This window comes from Berghia stephanieae, chromosome 14, assembly GCF_034508935.2.
Source record: "Berghia stephanieae isolate SIO BIC M18660-M18661 chromosome 14, UCSD_Bste_1.3, whole genome shotgun sequence".
In the NCBI taxonomy this organism is placed as follows: Eukaryota; Metazoa; Mollusca; class Gastropoda; order Nudibranchia; family Aeolidiidae; genus Berghia; species Berghia stephanieae.
Genome location: NC_088373.1, coordinates 20152166 through 20164665, shown reverse-complemented (window position 1 = coordinate 20164665; position 12500 = coordinate 20152166). Strand labels below are relative to the sequence as shown.

At 37.7% G+C, this 12500-nt stretch overlaps 1 protein-coding gene across 6 annotated transcripts in view; it reads right to left on the bottom strand.

The window, feature by feature from the left end:
- The window catches only part of LOC144959870 (monocarboxylate transporter 9-like), a 117145-nt gene that overhangs the window by 44255 nt on the left and 60390 nt on the right, over window positions 1-12500 (bottom strand). For 5 of the 6 annotated variants that reach the window (XM_078892680.1, XM_078892676.1, XM_078892678.1 and 2 more), the window contains exon 2: window positions 1-95. This exon is cut by the window's left edge and continues 277 nt beyond it. The gene's annotated coding sequence lies outside the window, so the exon portion shown is untranslated. Of the gene's footprint in view, window positions 96-9151; window positions 9229-12500 lie in introns of those variants that run through there. The other variant, XM_078892682.1, reaches the window with a different exon arrangement.

The window sequence follows — 12500 nt, the reverse complement described above, 5'->3', positions numbered from 1 at the left end:
CAAAATTGACTCTTCCTTGGAAACAAACTAAAAGTTAGACGAATTTTTTAAAAAAAATAACAAATTGTCAAAATTGACTCCTTCGTGAATACTAACTGAAAAATGGAAGCAAAATATTTTTAAAATGTCATAATTGACTCTTCCGTGTTAACACACGAAAAAAAAGGACAAATAAAACAAATTGTCAAAATTGAATTCCGCGGGCACAGCTAAAATAAATAAATAACACGTTGCCATAATTAACTCTTCCGTGGAAAAACAATCTGAAAAACGACACACCAAAACAACACTCTGGTTTACCTATATTCTATACAACTTTTACTTTTTAAATATAGAACGTTTGTGATTCTTGACAATTTCATGTTAAACAATTTGTATCTAGTTATTACTGTATAAATCACTGGTGTTGTCAACCTTGTTGTACGGATGCCAAGCCTGGACACTTACAACGGATGCACAACGGCGCACAAGGGCGTTTGAAAGCAAGTGCTATAGAAGACTGCTACGCGTGTCATATACGGAGCATCGCACAAACGAAGACGTCCTGGAAGTAATAGAAGCTCGGGCAGGCCCACAAGAACCTCTTCTAATGACTGTGAAGCGCAGAATACTGTCCTGGTTTGGACACCATACTCGACACGACAGCCTGGGATTGAGTGAGTGAGTGAGTGAGTGAGTGAGTGAGTGCGTGAGTGAGTGAATCTAATTATTCGAATTTCCGACCTCGTGATTCTTAGTAGCGATTGTCTTCTTTCACGAAAGTTTCAACCGCAAGGCTTTCAAATTGTATTGAAAATTCGGTAAAGTAAAAGCATAAACAGTCATTTTTAAGCATTATTTTTCATGTCTTTGAATAACATTGGTTATTCCAATTGGATTCAATAGTCTGATGTCACGTCCGACCAGCTTGGTTCTAAACAAAGAAAATGTATACTTCTTATTCTTCATACTGGTTGGAAGTTTTTCACATGTCATGTGATCAGAATGTATAAAAGTCAAAACATGATCAGATTTATAATGTTTTTCTCCTCTGAATACACTTTTATGTTCGTCGGAGAAGTATTTCTTAAGGGCGTTCGCCATTGTTCCGATAGTTTAGAACAAGCTTCTAAGTTACTATGCGTCATTACGAGGGAAGTGACGTCACGACTGTTGAAGCCTATTTATTGATGTCAGAAATTGGTTTCTATCTATTCGAATTCGCTGGAACAACAACCACACCGGATGCTTCACAATATATATATATAGTATGCGCTTGGCTAAGAAGCTCACAACATTGCCATCCGGAAGTAAAATGGACCAACACACAAAACTGTGTGTAACCTTGAACGTTTATAGTCTGTTTAATACAGTTTAGTGAGAATTACTCATAAACGTGGATGGCAAAAAAAACAATAACAAAGACTTGAATGACGTCAACTTCATACTATCTATAAACGTTCAAGGTGACACATAGTTGTGTGTGTTGGTCCGTTATACTTCCGGATGGCAATGTTGTGAGCTTCTGAGCCAAGCACATTATACTAGCAATACGTGTTATAGTTTTCTTTCTCTGTTTTTCTTTCTTTCTTTCTTTATTAATCGGTGACCTGCTTATAGAAATCACATTTATCATTAACTAAGGCACTTTAAGTTTCCGTGACATGTGTAGCCGCTTGCTCAACACACAACAGACAGTAATCCAAGCTCTGGAGATAGAAGAGATACAAAAAATAGGTGAGTAAGTTTGTATTAAATCAGTTAAATAAATAAATTAATATAAATAAAGATGAATGATAAATAAAAATTCATAGAGATACAATTACCTTCACTTACTTATCCTTATGTGCGGCTATGTGGCCTAGTGGTATGACACTCGCTTTCGGATCGGAAGGTCCTGGGTTCGAGCCTCGCGCCCGGCGCATAGTTGAGTCCTTGGAAAAAGCTCTTTGCTCACATCTCTCACCGTACTCATGTGTAAAATGAGTACCTGGCCGTTAACAGCGTTAACAGGCGTCATGTCCCGTCCTACATGTTAAATGTAGGCTGTTGACCAGGGACCCCTTGTAAAGCGCTTTGAGCACATTTAGTGGATTTTGCGCTATATAAAGCTCACTTTATATCTGCGTTTATGAGTAATGCTCACTGAACTGTATTCACCCGACTTTTATCGTTCATGGATACACACAGTTTTTTTTTGTGTTGGTCCGTTATACTTCCGGATGGCAATGTTATGAGCTTCTTAGCCAAGCGCATACTGTCTATACTTTTACTCAAGGCAAAAAGTATAACACATTTTTAATGTCAGTGGTATCAATCAAGTTGGATAAACTAAAATATTTGAAAATTCACGCATATCATAATTGATATCCGTGTGTTTTGTAATGGAGAAAGATTGATAAGAAGCTGTGTTATATATTATATTATATTATATTATATTATAATATTATATAGATAGTATGCGCTTGGAAAAGAAGCTCATAACATTGCCATCCGGAAGTATAACGGACCAACACACAAAACTGTGTGTAACCATGAACGCTTATAGTCGGGTTAATACAGTTCAGTGAGCATTACTCATAAACGCGGATGGCAAAAAAAAAAACAATGACAAAGACCTGAGTGACGTCATCTTCGAACTATCTATATTATCACTCCTGAATCACCACGAAAAATGTACATTGTGTAATTTAATATGTGACCCCTCGCCTCAAACCGGTATTAAGTCGGGATGGTTAAGATGCGGAAAATTGAATTTATTACTAGAAATATCAGACTTGGGTTGAGTTTAAATTTTTTTATTGAGGAGAATGAATATCATATTTCAGGTTTCTGAATACCAATCATTCATATTTTTGACCCGTTGAGCTTTAATTTGACTTCTTAGCATCTGGTTCATCCCGACATAATACCATTTTGAGAAGGTGGGTCACATATATTAACCGTTTCACTGCCGGAATGACTTTGGTCAAACAATGTTTTAAAATGGGGCAGCGTGGCTCAGCGGTACGGTCTTTGTGCTTCGTACCCGGAAGGTACAGAGTTCGATCACCCGCCGCTGCGCTGTGTGGCATTGAGCAAGTCACCACCTCGCCCTAGCTCAATTTGCGGCGCTGCACTGCGGCTGAAGCCTGGGTTATTCCAGTCTTCCCTTGGAATAGACCCTAGAGACAAATTTCCCCTATGGGATGAATAAAGGGAATTTAATTTTTTATTTTTTTTTATTTTATATATATATATAGGTGATTTGATTTGATACTAGGCTGCTAGAAGCTGTTGACTTTAAAACGTAATTAATAAACAAAAATGAATTTAACAGCTTCAAACAAAAAAAGAACAAATACCAAACACGGAACGTTTCGGGCTCAAACCCCTTCTTCAGCTAACACTGAGGCCGTGGGTGATCGAACTCGGTACCTTTCGGGTACATGTCAGGCTTGTCAGGCTATAAGTTTACGAAGGCCACGCTGACACCGTGGCCTTCGTAAAGTTATGGCATGACACTGACCAAAAAATGACGTCAAACTGCCAGTCCTCTTGTATTTCAGTATCAGGCTATAACATAACGATGGCTACGCTGACACTGACCAAAAAATGACGTCAAAATGCCAGTCTTTTGCCACAAAAGAAAACAAATCGTGAGTTGTATTCAATAGTTCAACCAATGAAATAACTTGTTTCCTTGAGCTCTACTAACGACAACTCACTAGACAATACACAAACCAAAAAAATGACGTCAAACTGCCAGTCCTTGAGGGTTCTAGTGTCAGGCTATAAGTTAACGATGGCTACGTTTCTAGTATCAGGCTATAAGTTAACGACGTCATTATTTGGTTTTTGCACCGCCTAGTGAGTTGTCGTTAGTAGAGCTCAAGGAAACGAAGTTATTTCATTGGTTGAACTATTGAATACAACTCACGATTTGTTTTCTTTTGTGGCCAAAGACTGGCCTTTTGACGTCATTTTTTGGTCAGTATCAGGCCATAACTTTACGATGGCTACGGTCATAGTGGGGGTTTAGTATAAGGCGAAAAGTTAACGATAGCTAGGATAGGAGTCCATTGTGCCAAATAAATGTAATCGTTCCTCTTAAAACAGTTGCGAGGGTTTGGGAAATATTATAATATCATTATTGCGTTCAACACGACTTTTATAGGCGGTTACTAGAGGCAGTGGAGTGCTTACTTTATAAGGCTATAGGGTAATAAAATACACATTAATTTATACTTGGCAGAAATATCACCAATGTTCCGACGTGCACTTATTTGCAGGTCTGATAACCCAATTCCTTATGGGCCCATTGTTGTCATGGAAATCTCAAAAGAATGATGCAAAATATTGTCTATTACAACAATGTTAAACTAGGCCCATACGGATGTTTGGATGTTAGACCTGTATATATGTACACGTCTCATAAGGCGAAACAATAATTTTATTGTACAAATATTATACGATCAGTTTCGAATGGTAACTGGAATAGGCTTCAACAGTCGTGACGCCACTTCCCTCGTAATGACGCATAGTAACTTAGTAACTGGTTCTAAACTATCGGAACAATGGCGGACGCCCTAATGAAATATTTCTCTGACGAGCATAAAAGTGTATCCAGAGGAGAAAAACATTATAAATTTGATCATGTTTTGACTTTTATACATTCTGATCACATGACATATGTAAAGTTCAAGCCAGCATGAAGAATAATGAGTGCCGATTTTCTTTGTTTAGAACCAAGCTGTTGGTTGGTGGGCGGACGTGGCATCAGACTATTGAATCCTATTATACTGACCAGACGGGCCGAAAGTTCCGAGCCAACGAAGTCTTTCCTCGGGATGACTAAGTTACCAATTTCTGTTAAATATCGTATTATAACATCTTAAGCGCCTATGTAGTCTTGTGGTATGACACTCGATTTCAGATCAAAAGGTTCCTGGGTTCGAGCCTCGCTCGGCGCATAGTTGAGTCCGTGGAAAAGCCTCTTTACTCACATTCTCTCACCGTACTCAGGTTTAAAATGAGTACCTACCTGGCCGTTAACAGCGTTGTATCTATTGAAAAAAAAATTGTAATCTCGCCCCACAACACTTGTGTCATGTCTCGTTCTACATGTTGCTGTTGTTGGACAGGGACACTTTGTAAAGCGCCTTGAGCACGTTTAGTGGATATTGCGCTATATAAAAGCTGACGTTTATAATATATAACAAAAGAACCCCATCAGCTGATCAGCAATGGGAACAGCAATCCATTTTTTGTTTGTTCGTTAACTAAAACAAATCAATTAGTTCCACTACAGCATTCACTCCGAAGTCGATTCGCCATGGATACGGTACACCCATCTCTATCTGATCGTAGCCATCGTTAACTTATAGATAGTTGGAAGATGACGTCACTCAGGTCTTTGTTATTGTTTTTTGCCATCCGCGTTTATGAGTAATGCTCACTGAACTGTATTAACCTGACTATAAACGTTCATGGTTACACAACGTTTTGTATGTTGACCAGTTGTACTTACGGGTGGCAATGTTTTGAACTCCGAAGCCAAGTGCATACTCTCTAAAATGCCAGTCTTTGGCCACAAAAGAAAACAAATCGTGAGTTGTATTCAATAGTTCAACCAATGGGATCATTTGTTTCCATGAGCTCTACTAACGACAACTCACTAGGCGGTGCAAAAAACAAATAATGACGTCTTTTAGGGTTTCAGTGTCAGGCTATAGATAGAATGCGCTTGGCCAAGGAGTTCACAACATTTCCAACCGGAAGTATAACGGACCAACACACAAACTCTGTGTAACCATGAACTTTTATAGTCTGGTTAATACAGTTTAGTGAGAACAACTCACAAACGCGGATGGCAAAAACAATAACAAAGGCCTGAGTGACGTCATCTTCGTTCTATCTATATAACTTTACGATGGCTGCCATCTGATATACATTAATCCAAATAATGTGACGTGTCACATCAATACGGTATTATAGTTCAGTTCTTAATCTTACACCGGTGCCTGCCCCTTAATTTCTTAAAACGCTTCCCTCGTAGTGACGCATGGTAACTTAGTAACTGGCTCTAAAACTATCGGAACAATGGCGGACGCCCTTATGAAATATTTCTCCGACGGTCATAAAAGTGTATCCAGAGGAAAAAAAACCCATTATAAATCTGATCATGTTTTGATTTTTACACAGTCTGATCACAAGACATAAGAAAAGTTCTTGCCAGCATGAAGAATAAAAAGTACCAAGTTTCTTTGTTTAGAACCATGATGACCGCCGTTGCTGGGCGACGTGACATCAGACTATTTGAATCCAATTACGGTATCATAGTAGCGTATTGTTTAAGAACTAATTGGTTTTAAAAACCTTTAAATGCTTTGTGAAACTATTATGCATAGATACATAGATCCATCCTGATTTGTTGATAAAGGGGGATCGCCCATTTTATCTGGTTTCGTATGTTAAATTGAAGCTTATACTATTCACTTTCATATTGTTATATATTTCTTGGAGCTTCGAGCAACAACATTTGTTGTATATTTTCTTACGCCAGTTTCTTTATTGCAACAAAGAGCAGGAATTATCGGGCAATTTTCACAGATACCAAAAAGCCCGCAATTTGTTGTGTATTTTGAACGGAAGTAATCTAGAGAACGATGACTACGGAGAGAGGTTGGGATTCTTTTGGTGACTGTCAAAGAGGAAGCATCATGTTTTATTTGTAATCAATCTTGCCTGTAAATAAAGTGTTTAAAAGTATCTTTGGAGACTCAGTTCAATTTATTGACTAACAACATTTACATTGATAAGACATGGAATTCCCCAAGCCTTATCACATTATCCACGGACCGTGTCTGTCACAACGGTATCATGTTAATCATTATCAACAACAACAACAACTATTATCATTATTATTATAATATAAGATAATATTAATGCGTCACGGATTCCAAGAAAAACCTTGGTGAATCATTTTCTTGATAAACGTTAGATGGAACGAAATGGGATTCAATAGTCTGATGTCACGTCCGCCCAGAAACCAGCAGCTTGGTTCTAAACAAAGAAAATAGGTACTTTTTTATTCTTCATGCTGGCTAGACCTTTTTCACATGTCATGTGATCAGAATGTATAAAAGTCAAAACATGATCAGATTTATAATGTTTTTTTTTTTACCTCTGGATACGCTTTTATGCTCGTCGGAGAAATATTTGATAAGGGCGTCCGCCATTGTTCCGATAGTTTAGTTGCCATGTATCATTACGAGGGAAGTGACGTAACGACTGTTGAAGGGTATAGTGGGCATGATCTATAATAATACTTTTCCGTGTGCTCGAGGTCATTGGTCACATTGTGAAAAGTGCTCCAAGTGATCAACATAAAGAAAAGTGTTCACACCTTTTTAAATAGCTAACATCACGATTGGTCATTTTGTTCAGCTTGATACATGGGTATGTTTATAACTTTTGTAAACAAAGCAGCGTGTTTACATTTTAAAAGAAGTATCCAATACGCTTCAATAGTCGTGACGTCACTTCCCTCGTAATGACACATAGTAACTCAGTCACTGTCTCTAAACTATCGGAACAATGGCGGACGCCCTTATGAAATATTTTTCCGACGAGCATAAAAGCGTATCCAGATTTAAAAAAAAAACAAACATTATAAATCTGATCATGTTTTGAATTTTACACATTCTGATCACAAGACATATGAAAAGTTCTAGCCAGCATGAAAAATAAAAAGTACAGATTTTCTTTGTTTAGAACCATTGTGGCTGCCGTTGCTGGGCGACGTGACATCAGACAATTGAATCCAATCGTTGTACAGAAACAAATCATGTGATTGATGACCTGGTTGGACGAAAACATGAATATAGATCGCTCCCATTATCAACTGTTATTATTATAATGTAAGATATTATGCGTGACGGTTTCCAAGAAACGCCTTGGGAATTATTTCCTTGATAAACGATAGTTGGAACGAAACTGATGTCCGTCAACATTCGGCTCTTTGTTATTGTCTTGTTGTTGTTATTATTGTTGTTGTTGTTATTATTACTGTTGTTGTTGTTGGGTTTTTGTGTTTGTTTTTGTTTGTTGTTGTTTTTGTTTTTTAAACAGCCATTTTAATGATTAGTTCTCGGTCGAAATTCAATCAATCAGGAGTTTATCCCGGTTTCTATAAGCGTGAAACGGACAATAGCAATTGCTTGTTATCCTTTGGATAGGACGCTAGTCAATCGAAAAGTATTTTCCGCCAAATCTAATAGACTCAGCTACCCATTCACTGCTGGGTGGACAGAGTAGGGGGTCGGGAAAAAAATCGGTTGCACCCGGGATCGATCTTGGTCCCTTCGCGTGTGAAGCGAGTGCTCTACCAACTGAGCTATCGGGACTCACCCGGATATAACGTACCAATATACAAAACATATGAGAAGCCTTGAAGTTTATAGATAGTATGCGCTTGGCTCAGAAGCTCATAACATTGCCATCCGGAAGAATAACGGACCAACACACAAAACTATGTGTATCCATGAACGTTTATAGTCAGGTTAATACAGTTCAGTGAGCATTACTCATAAACGCGGTTGGCAAAAAACAATAACAAAGACCTGAGTGACGTCATCTTCGAACTATCTATAGATAGAACGAAGATAACGTCACTCAGGTCTTTGTTATTGTTTTTAGCTAGCCATTTTTATCAGTAGTTCTCATTTATAAATCATATTAACCAGACAAAAGATAGTCTGCGCTTGGCTAAGGAGCTCACAACACTGCCATCCGGAAGCTTTCATAGTCTGGTTAATACAGTGAAGTGAGAATTACTAATAAACGTGGATGACAAAAAACAATAACAAAGACATGAGTGACGTCAACTTCATTCTATCTATAAACGTTTCAGATTACAAACAACTTTGTGTTTTGGAACGCTATTTGCGGCTGGCGAAATGTTGTGAGCTTTTTGGCACACCGCATAACATCATAAGAAAGTTTACTCATAAAAATGTCTGGCTAAAAAACAATAACAAACACCTGAATGACATCAATTTCGTTCTATTTATATCAATAACACATTATATAAGGCACACGAGGAATAAAGTTTGTTATATATACTTACACAGAACAATAACTTGCAACTGAAACCAATTCTGAAATCATAACATAAACAAGACATTCCTACTTCTTCCTCCCATTGCACATAGACACACATAGCAAGACTACAAACATTGTTGTGTGTGATGTGATAATTACTGCACTGGTGCAGCAAGATTTTTTCTTTCGCTTTGCCACACTCCGAAAACAAAACAAAACACTTTTTAAAGAATTTTAGCCAGAAATCTCGTCGTCTTCAAATATCGACAGATTAAAATAACCCATCATCTTTCAAAAAAAGAAAAGAAAAATAATCTCAAATCTGGACATCCCAGGGTTGAAAGTTCTTTTTTCTTTCTTCTTTAATTTGCAAAGATGAGGATTCTCTACTTTGATCAATCAATATTTACAGGATGAGTTGATTTCTGGCCTAAATTTTATAAGGTTTTTTTTTGTCAGAACGTGGCAGGAAGAAGAAGAAGATGTTATGTTGCTTTTTTCTTTTGCCACTCAAGCGAACAACATTAGCGATGAGATCTGGATTGCCCGATCATTTTTTGCATAAAATGCCAAACAAGTTAAAAGTTTGGCAAATTTATTTCGGCAATGGGAATTAATTATGAGTAATTCTCACTAAACTGTATTGATCAGACTATAAATATCTAAGGTTACACATGGTTTAGTGTGTTGGTCCCTTATTCTTCCGGATGGCAATGTTGTGAGCTTCTTAGCCAAGCGCATACAATAAATAAATATATATACATATATATATATATATATATATATATATATATATATATATATATATATATATATCTATATATATATATATATATAATATATATATATATATAAATATATATATATATATAATATATCATAGAATTAAACGAATGAGAATACGTACGAAGCCTAAAAAGTGTCCACCAATGAAAGCATTCAGCGCCATTTTGTTGTTGGCTGAGAATGTAGTAATTACCATTCATTCGGTATCTATGTCAACATAACGACACAAGAAAAACAACAAACAATATCAAAATCCACAATAAAATGTTTCAGAACTGTTGCGTATATTTATGGCACAACGAAGCTGTCAAAAAATGAAGTTAGAGAATGTGTGTAATCATGTATTATAATAACCTGTAATGTGTTTTCAAACCACCACATCATCTACTACTACAACCACCACCACAATATCATCACTAACACCACTACTACAACCACCAGCCCCACATCATTATCACTACCACTACTACTACACCACCACCAGCACATCATCATCACTACCACTACTACAATCACCACAACCACATCGTCATCACTACCACTACTACTGCAACCACCACCACCATATCATCATCATTACCACTACTACCACAACCACCACCACCACTACTACTACAACCACCACCACATCACTACCTCAACTACTACAACCACCACCACAATAGCATCACTACCACTACTACTACAACCACCACAACCACATCGTCATCACGACCACTACTACTACAACCACCACCATATCATTACCATTACCACTACTACTACAACCACCACTACCACCATATCATTACCATTACCACTACTACTACAACCACCACAACCACATCGTCATCACTACCACTACTACTGCAACCACCACTACCACCATATCATCACCATTACAATTACTACTACAACCACCACAGCCACATCATCATCACTACCACTACTACTACAACCACCACCACATCATCATCACTATCACCACTACTACAACTACAACCACCACCACATTATCATCACTACCACTACTACTACTGCAACCACCACCACCATATCATCATCATTGAAATATTTTTTTTTTAATTGAGCTTTATATAGTGCAATATCTACTAAATGTGCTCAAAGCGCTTTACAAGGGTCCCTGGTCAACATTTAACATGTAGGACGGGACATGACGCCTGTTAGGCGATATTACAATTTTTCGGACAAAGACAACTCTGTTAACGGCCAGGTACTCATTTTACACCTGAGTACGGTGAGAGAATGTGAGTAAAGAGCCTTTTCCAAGGACTCAACAATGCGCCGAGCGCGAGGCTCGAACCCAGGACCTTCCGATCCGGAAGCGAGTGTCATACTACTAGACCACATAGCCGCATCATTACCACTACTACTACAAACACCACCACCACATCATCATCACGACCACTACTACTACAACCACCACCACCACCACCATATCATTACCATTACCACTACTACTACAACCACCACCACATCATCATCACTACCACTACTACTACAACTACAATCATCACCACCACCACATCATCATCACTATTACTACTACAACTACAACCACCACCAACACCACATCACCTCACTAACACTCAGTACTACAATCACTACCATTAGGTTTTGGAGCTTTACTTCATTTGAAATAAGGAAACTTCGAATTGTATTTGGCATTGTGTTTATATATCATAATATAATTCTAATCAGTTATCTATTTAGAACTAGATACTATACAATATGTATGCCAAATACCACCCCAATTCCCCTTTCTTGTGTGCGGGAATTCCTCTTTCGGCATTGAAATTGAGTGTGAGAGAGTCATCACTACACACATAAACAACAGAAACAATTTAAAAACAAGACTATGACACGCAACCACTCACACACGAGGCTATACTATTTATCCTTTTCTCTATATAGAATAGGACAAGACAAACAATAGCTTGACTCTCGCTACACTTCGCATTGATGTTTGTCGTCTCACGAGTTCAACTCTCGGTCGACCTGTCAATATTCCTTTTTGCCTCGGACGTAATCATTAATAGAATGTTGTGTGGTTTTGACCGTGAAGAAAACCTTAAGAAGTCACATTTATATCATTTTAGAGAGATCGTTTTGAATAATTTTGAGTTAAACGAGCGAGCAGCAACTTGTTTTCATGAGTCATGAACGGCCGATCAGCGCTTGTTTACTATAGTAACGCGATTCCCAGCCAACAGCAAAATGGCGGATATTTTTCTCATCGAGGCCGCTGGTTGGTTAGCCAATAAGAGCACCGTACGGTTTCCATTGGGTAAATTCCTTGATATATATATATATATATATATATATATATATATATATATATATATATATATATATATATATAGAGTGAATGCATTATCTACAAAATTCAGTCCCTTAGTTTGTGGCCAAAGAAAAATTACAATGACCTGGTATCTCGGTGTTTTTCAAATGATTTGTTGTGATGTGAGTTTTGTTCACTCGTAGAAATCATCACGCCCTAAAAAGTGTTGCATAATGCCGCGTGCTGCTGTCCTCTTAAAAGTATTCACTGTGTTGGTAAGTGGACCTAAAGGACAGAATCTGTGATTACCGCATTCATAAGCGTCAAGGTTACACATAGTTTTGTGTGTTGGTTTGGTCCGTTTTATTTC